Source organism: Rhinatrema bivittatum, chromosome 7 (assembly GCF_901001135.1).
Source record: "Rhinatrema bivittatum chromosome 7, aRhiBiv1.1, whole genome shotgun sequence".
Classification (NCBI taxonomy): Eukaryota; Metazoa; Chordata; class Amphibia; order Gymnophiona; family Rhinatrematidae; genus Rhinatrema; species Rhinatrema bivittatum.
The window spans coordinates 207,498,800-207,526,404 of NC_042621.1; the positions used below are offsets into that span (position 1 = coordinate 207,498,800).

The following is a 27,605-nucleotide window of genomic DNA, read 5'->3' on the forward strand; positions in this document are numbered from 1 at the left end:
GTGTACAATAAACTTTGTATTCTGATTTCTCTATATAGATTAAGGACCCAAAGAAGAAAGCCTCACTATTGGCCTTCCACTCAGTCACAACCTTTCTCTGCCCTGAGCTTAAACAAACCCGCATGTTAATATACTTTGATCTTGGAATATCTCAGGGTCAAAGGCAGCACTGTCATGAAACATTACTTGGAAGGCACCTCAGGCCTAGCTGGAAACCTTTTAGGGTACTTGACGCCACTCCTAAATTTATTACCAATGAAAGTACTGTATATGCCCTTATCCTAGTTACACCCATACGTTATATGCTGCATCATGGCCCTTGATGGCTTGAAAACTACCCTGAAACAGATTGTACATTTGAGCCCATATCATAAGCAAGATACCATCTAGTAAAATACGGCTGAACCCATGTGGGCTTCTCATAGCTAAGAGCACTTCCTTTTGCCTACACCTTTCCCAGAAAAGGAGTGCTCTCTAACTGGCTGTATAATTGTACACATCACACGCAGGAACATATGAGAACATGAAATGACACGCATTTACTGTTCTCTTCATAGATTACACCACATTGTCATTATCATCTTAGGAGGAGGAAGCAGAGAAGGATGACAATGAGGATCCAGCCCCTCCTGAAGCTCTGGCTGATACACTGATACAAAGACTTTTTAGAAAATGAATGTGCAGTAATTGACATGGTATGATCAATGTGATAAATAATTTATTAAATGAAATTTGTAGTTCATTGGCCACCCTCTTTTTCCAGGTGGGAAAAGCTCTAATGCCTTTGATTGTCCAATTCTGCACTCCTCCATAGTGGTGTCCACTCACAGCTGACACTGCCTTCAGAGGGCATGGGTCCTGGGAATCTCCTGTAATTCCTTCTGACTCAGCGCTTCTTTCTGTTGTGCCTCTTCATCTAGATGATCTTCTAGTCCCTCTGGAGGAATCACTTATAGGGACATGCATGCAAGTGATAGCCACCAAGACAGAGATGAAGCCCGCTATTTGATAGAAATCAGTCATGATTATTTGTTGTTGCTGTCTACTTCAAGGGAAGGATATATAGTTCTGTGTTTTCCAGAGCAACACTGCCAGGAACTGATCTATACATATGGAGGTAACAGACTCACTTATTCCAACCATGACCCCTAGAGGTTCTAGAAGATGCCGGTAGCCAAGAACGCAGTAATGACCTTGATGTGTACTGGCAAGGCTTTGCCTCTTTGGGTGGTAGGCTGCAGGTCCTATTCTAACTGCCAGCATAGGTACAGTAAGGTTTCTAGGTTGAACATGAACGTGTGCATGACTGAGAGATCCATAAACAGTGCACTGTTCCTATAGAATCTCTATAAGGGGTATATCCACTTCCTCCTCCTCTGTTCTTTCTTCCTCCTCAGCCATTGTGCCATAATTATCCATAAGGCAATGAGAATCATTTTGAAAGATAATCTCCACCAATGACTCCCAACCCCAGTAGTTCTTAGTCCCAGTAATAGACACTCCCACCCCTGTATAGTATTGTATGTACCAGTTACTTCCCCAATCTCTTCCAGTAACTCCCAGTATAAACTGGTAGGTTCCAGTTACTACACAATATAGCTTAGCCTATCCCAGGTACCCTCACTTCCACCACCCCCCATATGACCCCGTGTGTCTCAGTGCCCCTACTATATGACCCAGATGTGTCCCTGTTTTTCCAAGGTAGGTCCCAGTTTGTCCGTGGTACACTCCTTCCAACCCCCTAGCCTGCTCCTTTGTCCACATACCCAGAGAAGTAAATTTACTGAACACCAAATCAAAAATCATAAAATTAGTTTGTGTGCGTAAATGAGCAGTAGTAAATGAATACACACAAATTGGATGATATCTACACATATATTATTTTAAAATACCCCACATACGTGCTACCTCTGCCCTGACACACCTTTAAAATGCCCTTTTTTATGCATATGGGATAGATTTTCAAAGGGTTATGCGTGTAAGATACACACGCGTAACCATTTAAAACCCCTCTGCGTGTGCCGAGCCTATTTTGCATAGGCTCGGCAGTGCTCGCAAGCCCCAGGACGCGCGTATGTCCCGGGGCTTTGAAAAATGGGCAGGATGGGGGTGGGGTGGCGGTCCGAGGGCGGTCCCGAGTCCTCTGGCACAGCGGCCGTGCCAGAGGTTCACACGCCGGCAGCTGGCCAGTGCGCGCAAGTTACGCCCTCTGTGGAATAAGGTAGGGGGGGATTTAGGTAGGGCTGGAGGGTGAGTTAGATAAGGGAAGGGAGGGAAAGGGGGGGAGCGCCCTTGGAGGGAATGGGGAAAGCCAATGGGGCTCCCCTTGGGCTCGGCGCGTGCAGTGTGCACAAGTGTGCACCCCCTTGCGTGCGCCGACCCCGGATTTTATAACACGCGCACGGCAGCGAGCACATGTTATAAAATCGGGTGTACATTTGTGCACGCCGGGTAGCGCGCACAAATGTACCCTGAGCACGTAGGATTTAAAATTGGCCCCATAGTTTTGCTCGTGTATGCACACATACACATATGTGGCCTCTTTTTAAAACATGTATTATGCATGATCAATCCACACGTGTAAATAGCCTTTTCTACATGAGCTAGCCTTTTGAAAATTCACCTTTAAGTGAAGTATACATATTTACATACTCATTATACTTTCAGAAGCAAAAGATATTCTAAGATAACTGAGAGCTCCATGCTGCCACTAAACATTGAAAAAAGATAATCTTATAATCATAAAATAGACATGTTTAAAAAATATAATGCCTAAAATTAAACTTAAAAAAAAAATAGCAAGATAATGGTGTTTTTATATTTCCTTGGTTGGTATCTGCATCTGCTAATATATTCTAAATGTGAAAGTCAAGTCTCATTTGGTATTTTACCAGTTTCTATCAAACGAAACAGTCATCGCCAGGTTTGTCTTCATGTTCTGCCTATGTTATCCAAGTTTTTCTCTCTTCTGTTTTACAGATTTTTCTCTTTATGAGAGATATATGCAGCACCTGCCAGGTTGGAATTGGATATAGTATGTTTCCGATGTACTTTTCTCACTAAGAGCCATGTATCTGAGAAGTAAATGTCCTTACCACTGCAGGGTAGAGCTAAAAGTTATAAAAAAAAAAAAAAGAGAGAACGAAATGTGGTTAATACTGGAAAATTTGAGAGCCTACCAGAATGTCCTTGAAGATCTATAACTAGCCGTAGGTTATACTAAGTCTTAAATGGTACTGTATAGATATATTTTACACATTTCATTACACTTTGACATACTCAGAAGTTTAAACCTAGTTCAATTTGTGACCCATTTCCCATTGGTACTAAGTTTTATATATCTGGAACTGTATCCATTATGTTAGCATGGACAGTTGCTTCCGTCATGTAAAAGAAATTATTTTTTGTCCTAGTGGTTTCATATCATCTTGGCATAGAGATGGTTTGTTTATTCTGAGTGTCACTCTTTTGCTTGTATGTTGTTGGTTTTTTTTTTTCAGATTTCTTTGCCTACTGCTCTTCCTTTTTTAATTACACTCTTGGGCCAGAGATGCAGGATTGAAAGCTTCATATAGCGAGTCAGCATGAATTCTGCTTATAAATAAGTGAGCAAAGGATTCCATAAAATACATTCAACTAATAAGATTAATCAAATTATCCTAGCATACTATGCTAAATAAAATTGTGTCGTTATACTATATTTATTAATATTATGCACAATACAGAGTACATTAACATAAAGCTGAATATTTTAGAGTTTCTGGTTTAGCCAAGTGGGGCAATTTTCAAACTGTTCATTTAAATACAAAGTTTGGGGGAACATCATCAAAGGGAGAGTGCCCACAGAGCTTTGCACCTGCTTAATATATGGGTAAAATTTCTCTGGAAAATAACACATGTAGATTTGAATATAAATGGACTTATGCATGCACCTTTTGCCAGATTGAGTGAGGGTAATTTTCAGAGGGAAATTTACTTAGATAAATCATTATTTAAATATAGTTATAGGTATTGGAAGTATTTTGTAACAGCCCACATAAGAAAGTTGGCAAATAAGGGCATAGGTTTCACCGTTCTTCAAAGAAAATGTAAGCATGCATGCTCAATTTGAAAATTATCTCACCAGAGCCACTTGCACTTAATTACACCTACTAATTTGTATGAGAAATGTTTCAGGAACATTTCCACACATACTTCTGGAAATCTAAACGTCTGCATATAAGTCTAAACCCCTCCAAATCTCCAGTTCTGAAAATGACTCCACTTAGGGGGTTATTTTCCAAGGTGTTATCACGGGAGATAATACTGCAAATCGCGCTAACAGCCGTTAACGCGATTTACAAATTCGTACGTTTATATTCAGGGGGCGGAGTCGGGGCAGAGCATATGTAAAACGGGAAACAGATATCGTGTGCCGCGAAACAGCCGCAGTGTTAGCGTGGCTCCTATCGCGGCTAATAGCTACAACACTTTAATTCGCGTTACGTTGTGCGCTACGGGCCAGTAAAGGGTTATCGCGGTCCACGACAATTCCGAACGGCTGAGAGAGAGAGAAAGAGAGAGAGAGAGAGCTTGATGGACACTACCTGGGCAACAACAAGCTAGGTTGAGAGAACATTGCCCAAATCTCTTCTTGGAGTGAGTTTCCTCACTCCGACGGCCAGCAAATCTTCACTAGAGCCCACTGTTCTTTCCATACGTCTCATGTTGAATGTGAAAGTGGCCCCCAACCCCCTACGCTCATGCCTAATCCCCACCTCGAGTTACTAGGTGGCCCTCCCATGGCCATAGGTACTGCTGCCAAAAGGCACCATAGTGCCGCCATGTGGGGCCTCAGTAACTGTAAACACAGTGTGGCCCAGTGGCCACACTAATGATTCTGGAGGGGCTATACTGCTTTTTCCACTCATAGGCATTGGAATAGTAGAGGACCATCAACAATGGGAGAAGCCTCATTAATGGTAGTGGGACAATGCATGATTTTCTTAATATTGCTTATCCTTGCAGTGCTGCCACAATCTCCTCACTCACCCTCCCTGCTCCTGAACAATTGAAGGATTGGGGCCTTGCAGTGTGGGCTGCTTTTTCCTCTTTGGCTATCGGCACCTGATGATGTTATTCAGGCACCAGCAGCCAGGAGGGAGGAAGCAGCCTGTGCTACAAGGCCATGATCCTTCAATTGTTCAGGACCAGGGAGGGTGAGTGAGGGAATCATGGCAGCACTGCGGGGGTGAGCAGTATGCACTGAAATTGTGCACTGGCCACCTGTAGTGAGAGAGGGTATTGTAGGCGACAAAGTATGGGAGGGGGAACAAGACTGCTGGGGACTAGGAGGGGAGAGGGGACTGTGGAACAAGATTTCTGGGGAGTAGTGGGCTGGGAGGGGAAAGGGGGCTAGGGAGCAAGATTGCTGGGAAGTGGAGGTCTGGCAGTGGAGGGGAACTGCTCTGGAGTGGGGGGTCTGGGTGTGGAGAGGGCCTGTGGAGGAAGACTTCTGGGGAGTGGAGTTTCATTGGTGGGATAGGGATCTAGAGACAAGACTTCTGGGGAGTGTGGGATCTGGAAAGGGTAAGGGGTGGGTAGTAAGACTGCTGAGGAGTGGGGTGTCTGGGAAAGGAGAGGAGAGGGGAGGGGAGCAAGACTGCTGGTAAGTTGAGGGTCTGAGAGGGGAAATGAGGTTGGGACCAAGAATGCTGGGAGGAAGGGGAGCAAGACTGCTGGGGAGAGAGGCTTGGGAGCAAGAGGACTGAGGAGTGGGAGGCTGGGGAGCAAGACTGATGGGGAATAGGGGTCTGAGAGGGGAGAGTGCACTGGGAAGCAAGAGTTCTGGAGAATGGAGGTCTGAGAGGGGAGAGGGGGCTTGGGAGCAAGAGTGCTGAGGAGTGGGGATCTAGGAGGGAAGCAGGAGGGGAGCAGGAGCTAGGGAACAAGTGTACTGGGAGCTGATAAGCAAGACTGCTGAGGATGGGCGTTTGAGAGCCAGAGAGCCTGCACATGTGTGTATGCATAGGAAAGCCAGAGAGCCGGTTCATGTGTGTGTGTGTGTGTGTGTGTGTTATTTTGTAAATTTTCTTTCAGAATACCAGTTAACTCATTTATAGATTTGTCCATAGAAACAAGTACCTTCCATATTGCATCTAATGTTATTATTTGAGGTTTAACCAAAGGAGGGTTGCAAATAATGGGGTAGATCTTAAAAACATACGCGCGCGCGAACAAAAGTAAACTGGATTTTATAAGATATGCGTGTAGCCGCACGTATCTTATAAAATCCGGGGTCGGCGCGCGCAAGGGGGTGCACATTTGTGCAACCTGCGTGAGCCGAGCCCAGCGCGCGCTGCCTGTTCCCTCCGAGGCTGCTCCGATTTCGGAGCGGCCTCGGAGGGAACTTTCCTTCGCCCTCCTCCCACCTTTCCCTCCCTTCCCCTACCTAACCCACCCCCCCGGCCCTATCTAACCCTCCCCCTTACCTTTGTTGGCAGATTTATGCCTGCTGAAAGCAGACGTAAATCTGCGCGCGCCAGCGGACTGCTGGTGCGCCATCACCCGACCCGGGGGCTGGTCCGGAGGCCTCGACCATGCCCCCAGGCCGGCGTCACGCCCCCAGGCCCGCCCCCGAAATGCTGCGTCACGCCCCCGAAACGCTGCGTCATTCCGCAATGCCCCCCCGACATGCCACTTTTACGAAGCCCCGGGACTTACATGCATCCCGGGGCTCTGCACGCGCCGGCGGCCTATGCAAAATAGGCGCGCTGGCGCACAGGGCATTTAAAATCCGCCCCAGTGTGTACCTCTGGTTCAGATTTCCCTGCTTCCATAGGGTCCCTTTCTGCGTCGTCCTGTTGCTGTGCCTCCACATCCAAGCCCATGGAGCCTTGTATAACAGGGCTCACCGAAGGAGACAATGTTCCCATATCCCTTCTCAGGGCTATAGCTCTTTGTGAGGCCGATTGCTCCTCCAGCCATTCTGCTATTCCTTCTCCTGGATTAAAGAAAATTCCTGATGGTGGTTCCGGGGTAGTCAGAGCATCGGGGCTGAGGGATGTTTCCTCCACCAGGGAGCTCGGCATCTGCTCAACGTTGAGACCTCCTGCGGCTCCTCCCTCTGGTTTCTGTCCCATGGGTCCACCAAACAACGACTCGATTCGCGGTTGTCTAGTGTTGAAATTCGGCATCGAGGTAAAAGACGATTTTACTTTTGCCTTTCTTTTTGTGTGAGGCATATCCAGGCAAAAGATAAAAGGAAATAAGGCAACTTTCAAAATTACCACGGAGTGAGGTTGTGTGCATCCGCTCTATATGGCCGCCATCTTGGACCCTCCAGTTCAGTTTTTGTCTGTACATTTCTATTTATACTTTATGGTCTCTTTATTCTGTATTTGAGGGTTGTTCTGTTTTCCTAATAGGGGTGTATTGGTGTTTTAGGTATGGTGTAATATTTGCAGTGTTTACTTTCATAGATAGAGTTGTTGCTGATTGAGTGTTGGCAGTTACTGTTGTTCTGATATAGAAAGTTTATTTCATTGCAATTCTGTTTTCTTATGGCTCTCTGAGGGTCATGCCCAAGCTCATAAGAACATAAGAACATAAGAAATTGCCATGCTGGGTCAGACCAAGGGTCCATCAAGCCCAGCATCCTGTCTCCAACAGAGGCCAAAACCAGGCTACAAGAACCTGGCAATTACCCAAACACTAAGAAGATCCCATGCTACTGATGCAATTAATAGCAGTGGCTATTCCCTAAGTACAATTGATTAATAGCCATTAATGGACTTCTCCTCCAAGAACTTATCCAAACCTTTTTTGAACCCAGCTACACTAACTGCACTAACCACATCCTCTGGCAACAAATTCCAGAGCTTTATTGTGCGTTGAGTGAAAAAGAATTTTCTCCGATTAGTCTTAAATGTGCTACTTTCTAACTTCATGGAATGACCCCTAGTCCTTCTATTATTTGAAAGTGTAAATAACCGAGTCACATCTACTCGTTCAAGACCTCTCATGATCTTAAAGACCTCTATCATATCCCCCCTCAGCCATCTCTTTTCCAAGCTGAACAGCCCTAATCTCTTCAGCCTTTCCTCTCAGGGAAGCTGTTCCATCCCCTTTATCATGCCGAAGATGCATTACAGTAGGCCTAATACACACCTGTAGGAGACATCAAGCTTCAGCCTATAGTTTCCTTAGTCAAATTAAATCTGGAAGATATTAGAGTGAATAATTAGAGGATTCTTCAGGAGATGAAAGAAGACTTGAACATCATAAAATGCTGTGTATCCAGATGTTTCCCTTTCTTTTGGAAGGCCACGGTTGTCTACATTCTTTTAGTATTTCTATAATTAAAATGTCCTCATTGGTGGAAGCTCTGTAGGTAGTTTTTAGCTGCTGGATTTGTACTAATCAAAGCAAAAGTATGCGATAAGAGTGAATTTTAAAAGTGCTACAAGCACATATAGCCCTTATTCGCACTAGAGAGCCCATATGCATGAATATCTTTCATCTTGCAAAAAATTAGGCAGGTCAGGGGTGTTCTAGGACAGGGCCAACACATACTTGTATAAGTAGCAATTTTATATCCTGCAAATGCAATGCAAGTATGGCTCTTCCCTGCACATATTTACCTCTGCTATTTTCAGCTATAAATCTGAGTAAAACAATTTATTACGTAATATAGACTGTGTGAAAGGCTAGGTAAACTGTGGGAAGTGCAGGCTAAAGAACCAGGTGGGTCTTGATGACCTAGAGACAGACTAGGCAAACTGGTGGATGAACTGGCTAAACTGTTATAAAATTATTTCACTTGCACATTCACTTGCACATTCATTTTCCTTAGGAGCTGACAGCTCCTAAGGAAAATGAATGATTTGTAGATGCTCGTGTAAATGCTTAAAATTAGGAGCACACATAAGTGTGCTAGGTGAATTTTATAACGTGTAAGTATACTTGCGCAGCCAATATGATTCCTGAGTATGTAGCCATGTATCCACATTTACGCATATATGGGCACACACTGTCGTTTTACAGTTATCATTTCTGTTTTGATTTGGTGATTGCCCCATGAAAAGTACTCACACAGATTTGTGCTTGCTTTTTCCGCAGATACATTTTTGTCAGGCAAAAGAATACATGTAGTTTTGAAGAAAACAAAACCTTGCACATAGTTGCCTCTCCTGTCCTATCCCTGCCCACAGGGACACCAATAATGTGTATAAAATTACACACATTGAAGCACAAAAAAATATAGCAATAATCATACTGCACTACCAGTGGTCTTATTTTTTATTTATTTATTTATTTTTTTAATTAAAAACTTTTCTATACCGCCGTTTAGTAATACATCATCACAACGGTTTAGAATTAGGCACGTATATAAGTTTGGTTGTACATTTATCTAGGGGGTGCCAATCAATTTTCGGTTACATGTTTCAAAAATCTATTCTATACGGAAAGTGGATTGGAACTTTCATTAATATGATTCATTGGATAATCATATACGTTTTATACTGTCTCTCTTAAATTGATACTTAATTATGATAAAAATAGTAAAGAAAGCAATTACGCTTTTAGGTGACTTTCAGCTATGAGTAGGTGTTCTTACTCATTGGCCTCATTGTGAAAAGCTTTTTTGAAGAGCCAAGTTTTCAAGCTTTTTTTGAAGAGTTTTAAACTTTTGCACAAAAGTTTCAGATTTGTGCCAGTTCAATCCCTTTTTGTGTCTGTACATCACAATGAGGAAATGGCTGTCCCTTAGAAGGGCAACTTTCAAAGCCATTTCCATGAGTAATACAGATTTTACCCACAGAAATGGACTTTTTGAAAATAGCCTGCCCTCAATGGAATAGCGCCAGGATCAGTTGCAATACAGTATGATATTTGCTATATTTTTTGAGATTTTAGACTCATTCTTTAGGACAGGATCCCAGCCACTTAGCCCTGGCTACTAATAGCACATTTTTGTAACACTTTGACAACTGTCGCTACTGCTCACAAGTTTCAACCACATTTTATGTCTGTTGCTGTGTGTCCCTATATGTGCACATATTTTTCTGTTCAATGTGAAAGGAACTTGAGGGTGACTGGTGTCCCAGTCACATGGCCACGCTACCCTTTTCCCAAGCATTGTTTAATAGGGATGTGAATCGTTTTAGGACGATTAAAATTATCGTCCGATAATTTTAATATCGTCTTAAACCGTTATGGAACACAATACAATAGAGATTCTAACGATTTATCGTTATAAATCGTTAGAATCGTGAGCCGGCACACTAAAACCCCCTAAAACCCACCCCTGACCCTTTAAATTAAATCCCCCACCCTCCCGAACCCCCCCCCAATGACTTAAATAACCTGCGGGTCCAGCGGCGGTCCGGAACGGCAGCGGTCCGGAACGGGCTCCTGCTCCTGAATCTTGTTGTCTTCAGCCGGCGCCATTTTCCAAAATGGCGCCGAAAAATGGCGGCGGCCATAGACGAACACGATTGGACGGCAGGAGGTCCTTCCGGACCCCCGCTGGACTTTTGGCAAGTCTCGTGGGGGTCAGGAGGCCCCCCACAAGCTGGCCAAAAGTTCCTGGAGGTCCAGCGGGGGTCAGGGAGCGATTTCCCGCCGCGAATCGTTTTCGTACGGAAAATGGCGCCGGCAGGAGATCGACTGCAGGAGGTTGTTCAGCGAGGCGCCGGAACCCTCGCTGAACGACCTCCTGCAGTCGATCTGCCGGCGCCATTTTCCGTACGAAAACGATTCGCGGCGGGAAATCGCTCCCTGACCCCCGCTGGACCTCCAGGAACTTTTGGCCAGCTTGTGGGGGGCCTCCTGACCCCCACGAGACTTGCCAAAAGTCCAGCGGGGGTCCGGAAGGACCTCCTGCCGTCCAATCGTGTTCGTCTATGGCCGCCGCCATTTTTCGGCGCCATTTTGGAAAATGGCGCCGGCTGAAGACAACAAGATTCAGGAGCAGGAGCCCGTTCCGGACCGCTGCCGTTCCAGACCGCCGCTGGACCCGCAGGTTATTTAAGTCATTTGGGGGGGGTTCGGGAGGGTGGGGATTTAATTTAAAGGGTCGGGGGTGGGTTTTAGGGGGTTTTAATGTGCCGGTTTTGCAATATTTGATTTTTAGATTTTTCACGATTTTTCACGATTTTTCACGATATTTTACCCCCCCAAACGGCAACAATACGATTCCCTCCCCCTCCCAGCCGAAATCGATTGTTAAGACGATCGAGGACACGATTCACATCCCTATTGTTTAATTAATAAAGGGTAGATTTTCAAAGCTGCGCACGCTTCCTTGCGCACACACATGGACAGGGTGATTTAATAACATACGTGCGCTGGTGCACGCATGATATAAAGTACATGCGCCACGTGCTGGATTTTATAATCCATATGCATTTGTGCGGGTGGTGCGTGCAAGGGGGGAAGGATTTCTGCAAACTTTGCACAGCGACGCATTTCGGCCTTTCCCAAATTAAGGAGCAGACTGGGAGGGAACTTCCCTACCCCCCTACCTAACCTCCCTTCCCCTTCCCCTCTCTTCCTCTCCCCCTAAACCCTACCTATCTAACCTTTTTTTTTTTGTTTTTACACTTACTTCAGGGCCCGACCTGAAGTAAGTTATGCATGCCGGCACAGCGATCAATGGGGCTGTCTCGGCCCGCCCCACCCCACCCCTTCCCATGCAGATAACGCCCCCCCCCCCCCAGCCCGCTCCTTCTTGAGGCCCAGCACTTGTGCGCGTACCGGGGTTTACGCATATGGCTGGGCCCATTTGAAAAAGGGCTCCGCGCGTACAAGGCCTGGCCCCTTTGAAAAGGGCCGGCACGCGCGGCCCTTTGAAAATCTACCCCAAAATATTTGGTCATATACTAGGAGTAGGATAGTGAAGAATTAAACTTCCCATTAAGTGCAAAGACTTTAATCTTGCTTTTGAATAGATTTGTCCTCCCTGAGTGGGATGCTGGTCATAAAGGAGAGAGGGCCAGGTAAGTTATGCAATGCAGATGAGAGAGAAAATATTATAATTTATTTTACATATAGGTGAGCCTCCCCTAACCTTGGTGGAATAGTCTCTACCATATCAGTTTTAATTAGGGATGAGCAAGCCAAAGAATTTCATGTTGTATCATTTCATGTCATTTCAGGGGCACATTTCCATGTAATTTAGGTTTATCCCAATTTTTTTCTTTTATTTTTAGGTTTTGGAAATAGTGCACACTATTCAACAACATTCTCTATGTCCTTTCATATCAATTTTCAAAACATAATGACAGAAATAAATTACAAAATGATTTTTTTCTGTTTCAGTTTGGAAATGACATAGATGAGTTTGTTGCCATTGTCTATGTTTAAAATGAATGCACATCCTAGTTTTAATATGTATTTTTCTAATTATATTCACAAGGTTTAATGTTTCTTTTTTAATTTCCTTTTTCTCCATTGAATCCTATGAATTTGGTGTTCAAAAGTGGTTTTGAGCATATTTAAAGGAATCAGTGTGCTGGCTGAAATGTGGGTAGCAATTTTCACTTCTTGTCATCATTCTGAGTGAGCGTGATGTCTGAAGCATACTTACAGGGCTTTCTTCACCCAATTTCAGCTGTTGATGACATCAAGAAAGAGTATCTCTGTATCTATAAAGGGATTATGTGGTTCATGTATACTGTAGTGAAACAAATATTAAGGCATTTTAAGTGAAATCTGGCCTAACCTCCGGCCCCCTCCCACCCATACACATAAAAAGAGAAAGTTTGTGGGCTATATATGTTTTTCTCAAGATACTCAGTGCTGCTGAACCATCTTGCTTTATAACACAGAACTTATTAGTCTTGATTTTGATTTTTCACTAACTATCTTCCTGCATTTAGATGATGTGAAAATAATTTAAACAATGGATAAACTACTGTTATAGTTTGCAAAAAGAATGTCTGCTGATCTTAGCATGTCTAGCTTCAAAGCTTCACTATAATATCTGCAATAACTTTTTCCATTTATAGCAACAAACCTTTACATTTGGGTTACCTTGGTGACAGATGCTTGAAGCTCAAAGCTGTTTGTATATTTATATATTGTACAGTCAGTTGAGAGAAAAAAAGCAGCAAACAGCTTTAGATGCTGTTAGAGTATATGCTATAATTTACTGTATCTGCATTTGAAAGAAATATTTTCTCTGGTATTACAAAATTTACATGATAAGTATTTCAGTAAATTATATGTATTAATCAGCTTATTTGTTTACTTTTACCAAACTAGCTGGTGACAATGCTTCTTAAAGTCTATTGGTTCCCTTTCATTTTTTTCTCTTATACATGAGATTGTTAGCGGGTAAAACATAACAAATGAGAACGTATTTTCATATGTGGGCCTATGGAACAAATGGAGTAGTACTGTAAAATAAGCAAATATTATTCATTCTATTCATTTGTTTCCTGTTTATTTTTATGGTCCATTGAAGTCTATGGCTGTGTATTACTCAGAATAAAAACGGGTTACTATAGCAACCAGTCCTTCCCTGTATAACCTCACTGTCTTATCAGAGCTGAATCAGAGCATGTAAACAAGGAAATTACATATAACATAGAGCACAGTGAAAATTTTTATAAAGTAGCCTATTGCTGTATTCTGGATCAAGTACACTGATGCATTCCCTTTGTAAAGTCTGAGCATGTGCAAAAGGCACTTGATATTTCTTCACTAGCTTTGGTCAGAGAAGGACTTGCTAGGCAAAAACTCAGAGTTTAAAAATAATGGACTTTTGGCATTGTTAAAGGACTGATTCTAATTGTCTCTGTGCTGCACTAGTCTCATTTACTGTGCCAGAGAAAAATAGCCAATGAAACATACTGCCAATTTAGATTCTTCTTTTCACTGGGAGAGGGTCAGGATGGGAGACAATCTGGATAGTTGCAGCAGTGCTAGTAATTATTTTTGTCTGTCAGGTCACCAGTGAGGTGAGCACTAGACATGATCATAGACTGAAGAGAAGTGTTACCAGGTTGCCAGTCTTATTGATTGGTGTTTAACAGGTTTTTTTGTGAATTGAGACTGTCAGTATTAGTGCACAGAATTGCATGTAGCACTGTGTGTGTGTGTGTGTGTGTGTGACAGACAGTTCTCTACATAGAGTAGAGTAGTACTGTGAGTAAGGGTACAGTTACAGTAGCAATTAAAAAGTTCTTTATAATATCTAAATCTACAGTAGGCAGTATACTAACTTTAACAAATTCCATCATGTTTGGAAAAGGGAGACAAGGGTATGATGATAGGGTTTACAGCCTTTGCAGTGGCAGCAATAGAAGGCAGTCCTGCATCTAAATTGAATATGGACTTTTTCAAGTCCAGAATGATAGAAGATGGCAGCTCAAGACAGAAGAAATTGAAATTTGGAAAGGATGTGTCACCATTGCCTATTGTATGAAGCAGAGAGAAAAGGTGGGAGAGCCAGCCAAAGCAGACAATAGCAAGTTAGCAGAAGTACAAAGCCCAGAACAAGCAATGTGCTCTTCTTTATTTAGTGCTGCTGAGGCAGCGAAGGCACTATTTGCATCAGCTGTTTCTGAGGAAGAATCTTATATGGGATCCCTAAATCAGAAGATATTGAAGAGCTACTAGGGAGGATTAGCTAGTAGCATCTTAGTTTATATGTCATTGATGGGGGAGATAGATGAAACTGAATGATAAGGAAGAACAGGCAGCACAGGTAAAATGCATAAGTTATGCTATTGGCTTTGTTCTTCAGGGTCAACCTCTTACCTCCTCTCCAGTACCTGCATCAAACCCCAAGGGCATAGGGAAGGGATCACAGAATAAATCCCTTATCTAGAAGCACTTCAGTGAGAGAGGACCCACATTTTGCTCAGTGCATTCACTGCATGAAGTTTATCAGTCAAGGGAAGCAAATGGGGCATCTCACAAATGCTGGAATGCAGCATTAGCTGGAGAAGCAGCACCCACTAGCACTGGCATCAGGAGAGGGTAGCAGTACTAGCTTGAGGATCCTCCAAGAGAAAGCCATAGGAAAGGGGTTGAAAAGGGTAAGAGTCCCCGAACTGATCCCATGGCCCACTTCCAGCAGTCAGGTTTCAGGCCAGCAGCCCCTTGCCATGTGTCCAAAGAAGAAACCCACCATAGAGGAAATGGAGGGGTGTTCTGCAGTATTAGCTTGGAACAAGAGGCAGGCAGCATCAAACATAGTAATAATGAGAATCAGGAAAATGATTGACTTTGATAACCAGCCCATGCAGATATTGGAGAACATGGATTTTAAGCATCTGCTGCATATGTTAGCCCACAAATAGAAAATGCCCTCCAGGATTACATTTAGTAGGAAGGTCAACCTCACCCTGTATAACCAGTGCAGTAGTCACATCCAGCTGCAGCTATTTAAAGCAGAGGGGAATAATATGCATTTCACCAGTGATATCTGAACCAGCATGAATGCTACACATACTTACCTTTTCCTGACTGGTGGAACCTGGGTGAGGCAGAACAGGCAGCAGTTCTAGCAGGGACAGAGACTCAAGGTGCATGTGAGCTTTGCTCTATATCCAGTTGATGGATAGCCCCATTCCTCATGCAATATTTTATCATCCATAAGAAATATGCTGTAGGTTTGGCAGCTAGACCAGAGAGCCAGGAGTCTAAATGAGGTTTCTTTCTATCAGACAATGATCCAAATATGATAAAGTCAATAGAAGAGAGGGCTTTCAGAGTATCCATTGCTTTGCACACTTGTTGCTGGTAGTGAAGGATACCCTGCGGCTGGAGTTCAAGGACCATAGGAATGTTTACCTGCAGGAACTGATAGAGAAGAGCATGAAAATAGCAGGGCATTTCCATAGAAGAGTGAGGGTGGGGCAGCTTCTCCGTGAAAAGCAAGAACAATTCAAGAAACATCACGAGCATCTGATTCAAGAAGTTGGCATCCACTGGAATTCCACCTATGTGATCCTGCAAGGTTTGGAGAACAAAACAGATCCCTTCTTAATCTGTAACTGGAAACAGCAATAGGTGAGGGTTGCTCCATGAGGCATCATGATTGGGTAGTGATGAGGCAGTTGATAAAAATCCTGAAGCCCTGAAAGTATGCCAGGGATGGCATGAGCTCCAGAAACACAAATATGGGTGGGGTCATCTCGATGGTGATCAAGCTGGAGAAAAAGTTAGAGGGCTTTTGTGAACAAGAGGGGCATGGAAGTAGAGGCGTTGCACTTTCTGGACTCCTTGCAGCAGCAGGTGCAAGATAGTCTGAAACCTCTCCCAGAAAATTTATTTATTTATTTATTTATAACTTTTAGGGGTGTGCATTCGTTTTGAACTTAAATGTAAAACGCAACTTATTTTTGTTTTTTAACTTAAAAAAGTGATGAGGCGAAAACGATCGGATTTCCAACGTATTCAACATAGCTATGTTGAATACGTTGGAAATCGCGATTGTTGATCCTAAATAAAAATTTAAACCCCTCACCCTCCTTAATCCCCCCCCAAGACTTACCAAAACTCCCTGGTAGTCCAGCAGGGAGTCAGGATGCCATTTCTGAACTCCTTTGCGAGGAGCACGTGACGTCGGCGTCACGTCGGAGTGACGCGGCGTCACGTGATTCCCCGCGCGTTCGCTCCGGGACCCTCGTTGCACCCAAAAGGAACTTTTGGCCAGCTTGGGGGGGTCCACTCCGACGTGACACCGATGTCACATGATTCCCCGCGCGTTCGCTCCGGGACCCTCGTTGCACCCAAAGGAACTTTTGGCCAGCTTGGGGGGGCCTCCTGACCCCCCCAAGCTGGCCAAAAGTTCCTTTTGGGTGTAACGAGGGTCCCGGAGCGAACGCGCGGGGAATCACGTGACGCCGCGTCACTCCGACGTGACGCCGACGTCACGTGCTCCTCACAAAGGAGTTCAGAAATGGCGTCCTGACTCCCCGCTGGATCACCAGGGAGTTGTGGTAAGTCTTGGGGGGGGGATTAAGGAGGGTGAGGGGTTTAAATTTTTATTTGCACGTATGGACATAGACTCAACTTATGGAATTCTCCATATGTCCATATTGACCGAAATTGACCCCCCCTTTCGACTTATGGACTTATGAACATAAACTTTTGCTCTGCACATCCCTAATAACTTTTTTATACCGAGGTTCAGGTAACAGAGTTACTTATCACTCCGGTTTACATTCTAACAGGCAATAAATAATGACAATAATATGTCTTTCAAAGAACAAGGAGGAGAATAATTTGGAATAAACATAACTAGGAAAGAAACAAAGTGTGCAGGTATAAAGAGGTGGCCTTGAGGGGATTCAATCCAAAGGGAAGTTGACTAAAGGAGGAGAAGGAGAAGATAATAAGGTTGAATGAACATGAGAGTGGGCCCTGAGTAGGGACAGTTTGTGGAAGCTGAGAAGCAGATTACAATTATGGGAAAGCTTATATATACATACCTGCTACACTTTGTGATCAATGGATAAAAGGAATGCTCACCCTGTAGTCCCACATCTCACATTCATTAAGGAGATGGTGGCAGTTAGGATATGTCAAGAGGAGCACCAGAGGCCGAGATCCACTGTTGATGTAGCACAGGAAACCGTGGCCACCTCAGAGAGCAGTGCAAGCAGAAGCAGCGCCCTGTCAGTTAACACTTCTTCCCTCACTTCAATACTTAAAAGAGACATTGCCCCTACAGAACATCTTTCCAAGCACAGGCCATAGCTAAAACAGCTGGCATTAGATAGATACTTGCCCCACCCTAATAAAAGAGAACCCAGCACAAATTTCTGTGTCATGCTATCTTGCAGACCCTATTGAGGACATGGACACTGATGCACTGGCATATTGACGTAAAATATAAAACAGAGAACTCGGCACAAATTTAATGCCCATAGATTTTCAAATAATTTTTATTCACAAAAAATTTTTTTATGTTTTTGACTAGAACCTACATGTGCTTACAAACTTCATATATTTAAACCCATCAACGACGCATTAACACACTATAACCATTCATACCATTCATTCATATAAAATCACCCCAATGCCTATAGGACATCACATAAACAATTTACATATATGCCTATACCACCCAATGTTAATATGCCCAACACATAACAATTATCCCAAAATAGATACATATAGATCATACAAATATTTATATATTGGCTGAACGCCTACATACAAAATGTGTGAAATTTACAATCATGTATTGTATATATGATGGACATATATGCTCATTGTTATACACACTGAATATGTGTTCTCGTTGTTATACACCCAACAGGATACCTGTTTCACCCAAAAAAAATTGGGCTTCCTCAGGGGACATGATGTATTGTTTAAAGGCACTAACATGCCATCATCATCTCAATCCCAAATCTCCTCAGTGTGTAAACTCATCGCATTGATGGCAGCAATTAATAAAATTATCAATTGCACATGATCCCGGTCTCTATATCCGCTTCATTAATTAAATATTGCTCATGACCAAAAGCTCATTGTAAATTCAGCATAATCCAGAAGTCCAAGAACAATCCTTCAAATGGCTTCCGATAGACAAACAGTCTCAACAGCATCAACCCCGATAACTTTTTTCAAACTTCATAGATTATACGCCTGGCTTGGATAGCAATGCCCTTATATTAGATCCTCTACGCATAGAAAAAATAGGTGGTTCCTCAAAACCTGGCAAAGCCTGCAATATTGTATGCCCAATATGCACTGGCATATTGGGCATACAATGTTTTATTTATTTACTTAATTTTATATCCCATAGTCTAGCCATACCTAGCCCAGGTGGCTGATAAAAATCATTCCTGACCACAAATCAGCATACCAAGTGATTGTGACTTCTCGATGGTAGGGAATATCATTAGCCCTCATGCCTCAAGGATGATGCTAGAGTTCATGGAAAAGCTGGTCTTTTTGAAAATCAATCTACCTTTGCTTGGGATTCCAGAATTTCCATGTCAGTGTAAAGATGACTGAGAGCACCTTGAAGGCCTTGCTGCCACTCTGCCTTGCTGCCATGCCCAGATATACAATTTTAGGGGCCTTACTGCCACATGCCTAGCTGCCATGCCCCCCCCCAGATGCACCAACTTAGTGGTCTTAATTCTACTGCTCTGCCTACCTGCATATGCCTAATCGTGAAGCTGGCGGCTCGGCCTAGGCCCAAAGACGGGGCCTCTCCTAGGGCATATGTGCGGCCCCTGCTTTGGGCCTTTGCCCTCCCTGGCTTTGGGCCTAGACCTAGGCCCAATGCAATTGTTTAAAATGAAATGAATGAATAAGGTTCACTTCATTTGGGTGGTCCTGCTTTGGTTCAGGGCCCCCCAAATTAAATTAGCCTTATTCATCGCATTTTCCATTTTCATTTTCAATGAATGTACATCCCTAATGCCTGCCTATCATATCCCTTACACCATCCTAGGTATCTTGCTGCTACATGCCTATCTGTCATGCCCCAGATATACCACCTTAGGGAGTCTTACTTCTACTGCTCTGTCTACCTGACAAGTCTGTTATGTACCAGCATGGGAGTTTTGTGCCTCTATGATGAATGTGATTAAAGTATCTGAAGGAAGAAAGAACTAATACAGAACCAGAAAATCATGAAAGGGAAGAGACTGTGTTCAGCTACATAATATGGGAAAAACTTTCAGGAAAGCCACATCGATGAGAGACCATGTCATGTTCTGATTGTGACTAAAGTTTCAATAAAAAAGCAAATTTCACAATAAACCCAAAACTTCACACAGCAGCATGATCAAGTTCAAGTAAGAAATGAAATAAGAGCTCATGTCACAAAGATTACTGATGGCAGATCAGTCTCTTAAACTAAATCTGACAATTGGCAAGTGCTTCTGCAGGAAAAGAGACATCTTCATTGCAAATCTGCCTTATTGTTATACCCCTTATCCTTCACCTTAGGAGTCTTTCTTCCACTCAGCATTGCTGCCATACCCAGTAGTTTGCACTTTGAGGGTCCTACTCTCACTCTGCCTTACTGTCAAATCCCATTTTCTGTGCCATACATATAATAACATAATAACACAGAGAATGACAACAGATAAAGACCATTTTGCCCAGCAATTTATTTATTAAGCTTTTTGTTTTTTAAGATTTTGTTTTAGGATAGCTGTCACTCCATGCAGGCCACCTCCAAACCTTATGTTAAGGGCATTAGCCACTGCCACACCATACAGGCCATACCCAAGCCTAAATGCAAATTGTAGGTGTAATAGAAAAGTTAGCTCATTTCTTCATTTCCATTCTCAAGCTAGCAAGGATCCTCTGTGTTTGTCTCATGCCTTTATATATTCCATTATCATTCTCATTTTCACATCTTCCCTGAGGGCATTCCATGCATCCACCACCATTTCTATGAAGAAATATTTCCTAACTCTTCTGAGTCTTCACCCTTGGAGTTTCATAGCATGACTTCTAGTTTTACAGTTTCCTTTCCATCGAAAAAGATTTGATTTTTGCACATCATTAATTTCTTTAAGGTATTTGAAGGTTTCTATCATATCTCCCCTGCCTGTCCTCTCTTCCAGGGTATATATGTTAAGATCCTTTAGTCTCATCTCATATGGCTTTCTGTACAGACCAAGACTATTCTGGTCAACATTCTCTGAATCATTTCCATTCTGTTACCTTATTTGAGGTGAGGTCTCTGAACTGAATGCAATACTGCAAGTGAGGCCTTCCCAAAGAATCTGTGCAGTGGTATTATCACCTCCTTTTTCCTACTGGTTGTGCCTCACTATGCAGCCCAGCAACCCTCTGGCTTTAGCTACCTCCTTATCACATTGCTTAGCTACCTTCAGATCATCAGATACTATCACCCCAAGGTATCTCTCTTAGTTCATGCATATCATTCTTTTGCCCCCCTTCCCCCCCCCCCCACACCTCTAACAAGTATAGCTCCTTCAGATTGCCATGCCCCAAATGCATGGCTCTGCACATGTTGGCATTCAATTCAAACTGCCAAACATTTGACCACTTCTCGAGTGAAGGCTGGATTTAGGGCGAATGATGCCCTGATCAAATGGTGCCCCCCCCCCTTAACTGATACCCCCATCCCAGTGATGGCACTCCCCACCCCACCCTCTCTTAGGCTGCGTTGGTATGGGATCTGCTGAGAAAACTCTACTGTTGCAGAGGGCGGTAGTGAGGTGTGGGCTCATACTCTACAAGCAGGAGGAGGCAGAGCATGCCCAAATGTATGCTCTGGCCATGGTAGTACAAGCAATCTACCCATGTTGAATCACTGCTAGTCATTTCCATATGCAGCACAGTGCCCTTGATCTCCTAGTTCCCCGGGCGATCACCCAGCTCACCCACCCCAAAGACTGGCTCTGTGTCAAGTTTTCCTAGGTCACATCTCATTTTTTCTACTCTCTCTCTCTCTTCTTCTTTCCCCAGAGTGGCAAGAACACCTTGGAGAGTTCTTGCCACTTTGGTCCCGGGAACGATCTCTCGTTCTCGGGCCGTCGGCTGCCACTCAAAGATGGCACCGATGGCCCTTTGCCCTTTCCATGTGATAGGGTATCCGTGCCATTGGCCGGCCCCTGTCACATGATAGGAGCACTGGCTGGCCGGCACCATCTTTGGCGCCGGCCAGCCAGTGCTCCTACCATGTGACAGGGGTCGGCCAATGGCACGGATACCCTATCACATGGAAGGGGCAAAGGGCCATCGGTGCCATCTTTATGAGTGGCAGCCGACGGCCTGAGAATGAGAGATCGCTCCCGGGACCACCACTAGACCACCAGGTAATTTTAAAATGTTTTGGGGGGCTCGGGTGGGTTATTTTTATCGGGCCATCGGCACCATTTTTGAGTGGCAGCCAAAATGGCGCCGATGGCCCGAGAGCGGGAGATCAGTCCCCGCGCCCCCACTGGACCACCAGGTACTCGTAAAAAGTTTTGGGGGTGTTCGGGAGGGTGTGGGAAGGTAAAGGATCAATTTTAAAGTGTCGGGGTGGGTTTAGGAGTTGTTTTGGTGTGCCGGTTTTCCCGCCCTCCCCCCTCCCCCGATTTACGATTTTTCATGATAAATTGGGGGAATTTCTATTGTATCGTGACTCTTAATGATTTTTGAACATTTAAAAAATATCTGACGATTTTTTTAAATCGTCAAAAAACGATTCACATCCCTACTCGTTGGTAAAGTTACTCACACAGCGGTTTCTCCCGGAAGGTAACACAGAAGCTGGAATAGAGGCAGGCCCTTGAGGAGTGAGTGCCTGGTTCCAGGGAACAGCTCTGAGGAAATAAAGTTGGTAACTCACTGATGATGTAGGCAGCCGTTTCTTCCAAGCAGAAGCGATAAGCTCAGGCAGCGAGTCAGGGAACATGGGCCATCGAGAAGCGAGTACCGGTTCCTGATAGTGACCTGAAAGAAATGAGAGAGGCCCCCGAGGAGCAGGTACCCCGTTGGAATAAAGTCCAAAGGTTGGAGAGGCAGAATAGCTAGGTACGGAGAGCGAATCCCATCCGTAAGAAGATCCCTTGGTAACTCAATTAGCCAGCAAAAAGTGTAGGCTTTTGTATCCAGGATGCGAGACGTCATCACAGGGGGACACCACTGAGGTTCATACCAAAGACAGAATAAGAAACAGGGCTGCGCGGCGCTTGCCCTATGGTACCTGGACAACATGGCAGTATGCAGCGCCCAAGCCGGACCGGGGAATGACGGCTACTACCTGGAGATGAATATCCTTATTCAATAAACATACACACGGTTAATGTGACTCCAACATTGCTCTATGCTTCGATGGCAAGAGGAAATGTGGAAAAAAGGATTTGCATCCACATATAAGCAGGGGAGTAGCTTGCTTGTTACGGCGGTTACTACCCCAAACCAAAAATGCCTGATACTTCACTTTCAATGCATATCCAGCATAGCTCTCTGCTTCAACGGCAGGGGGAATGAAGAAAAGATGTTTTATATTCAGACATATACTAACAAGGACTGAATTACATAGTCTGGGTAAAACAAATAAGCATGGGTGTAGCTTGCTTGTTACGGCGGTTACTACCCCAAATCAAGCCTGATACTTCACTTAGAATACATATCCAGCGCAGCCCACTAATTCAACAGCAGGGGGAATGAAAGGAGGATTTATATTCAAACAACCAACAAAGACTGAATTCACAGGCTGGATAAACAAGCGTGGGGGAAGCTGGCTTATTACAGCGGTTACTACCCCAAACCAATTAGCTGGATACTTCACTCAGATGCAGCTCCGGCACTGCTATCTACGATGGTGGTGGTGGAAGGGAAATAGAACCAAAAAAGTTATTTAAAGGGACATGAGTAACAGAAAAGTATGAAAAAAAAAATTGTGAAATCTTGCTGGGCAGACTGGATGGACCATTTGGTCTTCTTCTGCCATCATTTCTATGTTTCTATGTTTCATGGTCCCCCCAGTGGTTGTATGTAGGAAATGTATCAATTCTGGCAATTTGTGCTAAGATAGTGATTCACATGGGGCTGATTTTGAAAGCCCTGCGCGCGTAAATCCTTCCGGATTTACACGCGCAGGGCCCTCGCGCGCCGGCGCACGTAAACCCCCAGGACGCGCGTAAGTCCCGGGGCTTTCGAAAAGGGGCGGGAGGGGGGCGTGTCCGGGGCGTTTCCGAAACGACGCGGCGTTTCCGAAACGACGTGGCGTTTCGGGGGTATGCCATGGCGTTTCAGGGGCGGGCCCGGGGGCGTGGTGCCGGCCCGGGGGCGTGGTCGAGGCCTCCGGACCAGCCCCCGGGACTGGAGGACGGAGCGGGGCTGCCAGCCGATGCGCACAAAGTTACGCCTGCTTTCAGCAGGCGTAACTTTGCCGACAAAGGTGGGGGGGGTTTAGATAGGGCCAGGGGGGTGGGTTAGGTAGGGGAAGGGAGGCGAAGGTGGGGGAGGGCAAAGAAAAGTTCCCTTCGAGGCCACTCTGAAATTGGAGCGGCCTCGGAGGGAGCAGGCAGGCTGCGCTGGGCTCGGTGCACGCAGGTTGCACAAATGTGCACCCCCTTGCGCACGCCGACCCCGGATTTTATGATACGCGCGGCTACGCACGTATCTTATAAAATCCAGCGTATTTTTGTTCGTGCCTGGTGCACGAACAAAAGTACTCGATCGCATATTTTTTAAAGATCTACCCCATAGGTATTTGTGATGAACTACCATAAAACACACCCCTTTTCCTATCGCATGCATTATTTAGTGCATTTTGATAAATCCAGGCCAGGGAGTAGAATAAGTGAAGGTTCTTATACAATGTAAGTAGTTTTCAATTCTTTATTTCAAAAGCAACTCCTCGTGTGAAGACAGACACAATCAGTAGACTTTACCAGTGTCCCCCAACACAGACCCCATATTTCACCCGAAGGACGCATTGGGAGGGCAACTCCAAAAATTTTGAACACTCTTTACTTGAAGAGCCATACTTTGACAGGAGAGGCATTCTCCTCTGCGGTTGTCTGATTATATGAACAGAATGATTGGCATCTCTCATGCAACTCTACCTTAATTCTATGCCACACATTCTACACGTTGTTCGGCTCATAGTGCCATTCAGCCTTGCTGCCATGCACAGATTTTACACCTTGGAGTTCTTATTTTCTTTCTGCTACTGTACCTTCCTGGCATACTCAAGCTCTTACACTTTGAGGTCTGATGGCACCTGTCCTATACTTTTGAAATCTTCATACCACTCTTACTGATTCTTCTTGGTCCCTTTCTCTGTACCTTGCAATGTTTCCTATCATGTTCTCTTCTTTGTTCCGCCTTAGGGGCTGATGCCACTTTCATTGCCACTTTGTCTCTCGGGATGCCTTGAAGGGTTCATGTCACTATTGCTGGCATCCTCTTTTTCCATCTTGGGATGTTTTTCCTCCTCTTGCTGCTCTCATGGTATTTTGGAGAACTCTTGCCAATGCTGGAAGGACCCTGGTACCCCTTTACTCCTTTGCAGAGACTCAGACTACTTTATTATGCCACTTTTGTGATTCCACTTTGCCAATATCTAATTGTCTAAGAACCTTGCAGCTCTTTCCCCCTTCTGATGATTTCTTCTCACAAGTTTCATTTGCATTGATAAGAAAATGGAACCCAGAAAAAGACTTCAGTGCTTCCCCCATAGCTTTTAATGGCAAACAAATAAACTAATGAAAGGAATAAAGACATTTTTTTGTACTGAAATTAATGAAACAAATTTAAGCCCCAACAAAGCAAATGAACACACTGAAACAAATATTTTTCTTCTGCACATCCTTAATGGCAAGTCTTATGTTCTTATGTCTAATAAAAGAATATTTTTTCTATTCTTCAAAAAAAGAGTTTTTATTTGCACACATGAAAAAACTTAAAAAAATAAGTCCTATTGATTTCAACAAGACCATATGAATAACATTCAAATGCCATAGCTGAGATACAAGAAAGTGTCAGTCCATGGCAGAGCTCTGATGGTCTTAATTTAATCTAATTGATATGTCAGTGTTTGAAATCTATTTGCTTTAAACTAGTTGAGTGATTTTTCTCTTTTGTATATGTATATGCATTCACTCACCTTTTGCTTCTAGAGCTTACTATTTTTTAAATCATACACTGTTTATGAAATATCATCATAAATGTAGATGCAGGCACTTATGTGAGTAGGCACATACTTGCCCACCCTTTTGAAAATTGCCTTCTTAGTGCCACTGAATTTTAGCTCAAAAGCATATCCAACTTCACTATGCAAAATGGAATGTAAGACACTACTTTTTTCTGCTTATTTTATAAAACATACTGATGATTCTAAGAAATCTACATATCATATTTCAGGTGTTTTCAAATATCAAAAATGCCTCACCTCAGTCACACATTTGCCTTCACCAAATACACAATAGAGAAACCATAAAGTAGAAATACAAACGCGCAGACAAAAACTGAACTGGAAACCACAAGAAGCCAGACTTTGTATGCAGTGTAACAATGAAAAAACAGAGTCATCACCATTTCTCAAACATCAAACATTAAGGGGCGGATTTTAAAAGCCCTGCTCGCGTAAATCCGCCCGGATTTACGCGAGCAGGGCCTTGCGCACCGGTGCGCCTATTTTCCATAGGCCGCCGCGCGCGCAGAACACCGGGACGCACGTAGGTCCCGGGGTTTTTGGAAGGGGGCGTGTCGGGGGCGTGGCCGAATGATGCAGTGTTTTGGGGGCGGGGCACGGAGTTTCGGGGGTGGGACCGGGGGCGTGGCGCCGGCCCGGTGCGTTCCGGGGCCGTGGCCACGCCCTCTGGAGCCGCCCCCGGGTCGGGTCTCGGCGCGCCAGCAGCCCGCTGGCGCGCGTGGATTTACGTCTCCCTCCGGGAGGCGTAAATCCGTGGATAAAGGTAAGGGGGGGTTTAGATAGGGCCGGGGGGTGGGTTAGGTAGAAAAAGGGAGGGGAAGGTGAGGGGAGGGCGAAAGAGAGTTCCCTCCGAGGCCGCTCCGATTTCGGAGCGGCCTCGGAGGGAACGGAGACAGGCTGTGCGGCTCGGCGCGCGCCGGCTGCCCAAAATCGGCAGCCTTGCGCGCGCCGATCCAGGATTTTAGAAGATATGCGCGGCTACGCACGTATCTTATAAAATCCAGCGTACTTTTGTTTGCGCCTGGTGCGCGAACAAAAGTACGCGAACGCGCTTTTTAAAAAAAATCTACCCCTAAATGAAGAAATAAAATAAATGCATATAAGTTACTTTACCTCCTTTATCAGAGATCTATTATCTCCCTTCTAAGAAAAAGATCCCTATAGAAGGTGAAGAAATGCAACAGTTATCACCATTGAATATTTCTGAGATTTTGGAAACATCTACTGAAGAAGTGGCCCAATCATCTACACTTATAATATCTTTTTTACTGGAATCTGATCGTGATTGGGTCCTCAGAATGTATTTCAGAAATCAGCGCCAAATGTTTCTTGGTATGAATGTTCAAATATTTCCGGACTTATCCAAGGAAACTCAACTAAGGAGGAAGCAGTTTCTTGAATTAAAATCTAGAGTATTACAGATTGGAGCATTATTCTTCCTCAAGTTTCCATGCAAGTGTGCCATTAAATTTAAAGATTTGACATATACTTTTTTCCAGCCTGACCAGTTATGTACATTTCTTACCTACTGAAATGATAAATTACCTACTGAAATGGAAGCCAGACCTAGTCTAGAGACTGTAACCTAAATTTGTGAATTTCTGTTCTTTAAAAAGTAACCATTTCATTCATAGCGCTTTCATAAACGGAGTTATCTGGTTTTTTTTTAAATCATTTCCTCTTAAAAGACGTCTCTTGAATAGGGTCCCCCCACATAATTGGGGACTATGGGAATTATGAGAATATGTATTACTTTGTACTGTATTATTGGAGGTATATTTGTTTGTCATAACAATGTTTTCCTTTCAATTGTATACATTTGTATCATTGAAAAAGTTTAATAAATAGAAAATTAAAAAATACATAAATACATGCATAATCATAATACTAAAAGCATACTAATAATATTATTTAAAAACTGATGAATAAAAGATCAAATAATTAAAAACTCATTTACAAGTTTTTTTAAATGTCCCAAACACCAATAAAATATTTAAAAACAGCAGACACA

General features: G+C 44.0%; 1 long non-coding RNA gene across 1 annotated transcript in view; it reads right to left on the reverse strand.

Moving 5' to 3' along the window:
- Nucleotides 1-696: 696 nt before the first annotated feature.
- Nucleotides 697-27,605, reverse strand: part of LOC115095710 — a 50,914-nt gene continuing 24,005 nt past the window's right edge. Inside the window, exons 3-4 of the long non-coding RNA XR_003857853.1 lie at nucleotides 2,892-3,110; nucleotides 697-1,001 (exon numbers count right to left, since the gene is read on the reverse strand). This is a non-coding gene — a long non-coding RNA (uncharacterized LOC115095710). The remainder of the gene's footprint in view (nucleotides 1,002-2,891; nucleotides 3,111-27,605) is intronic.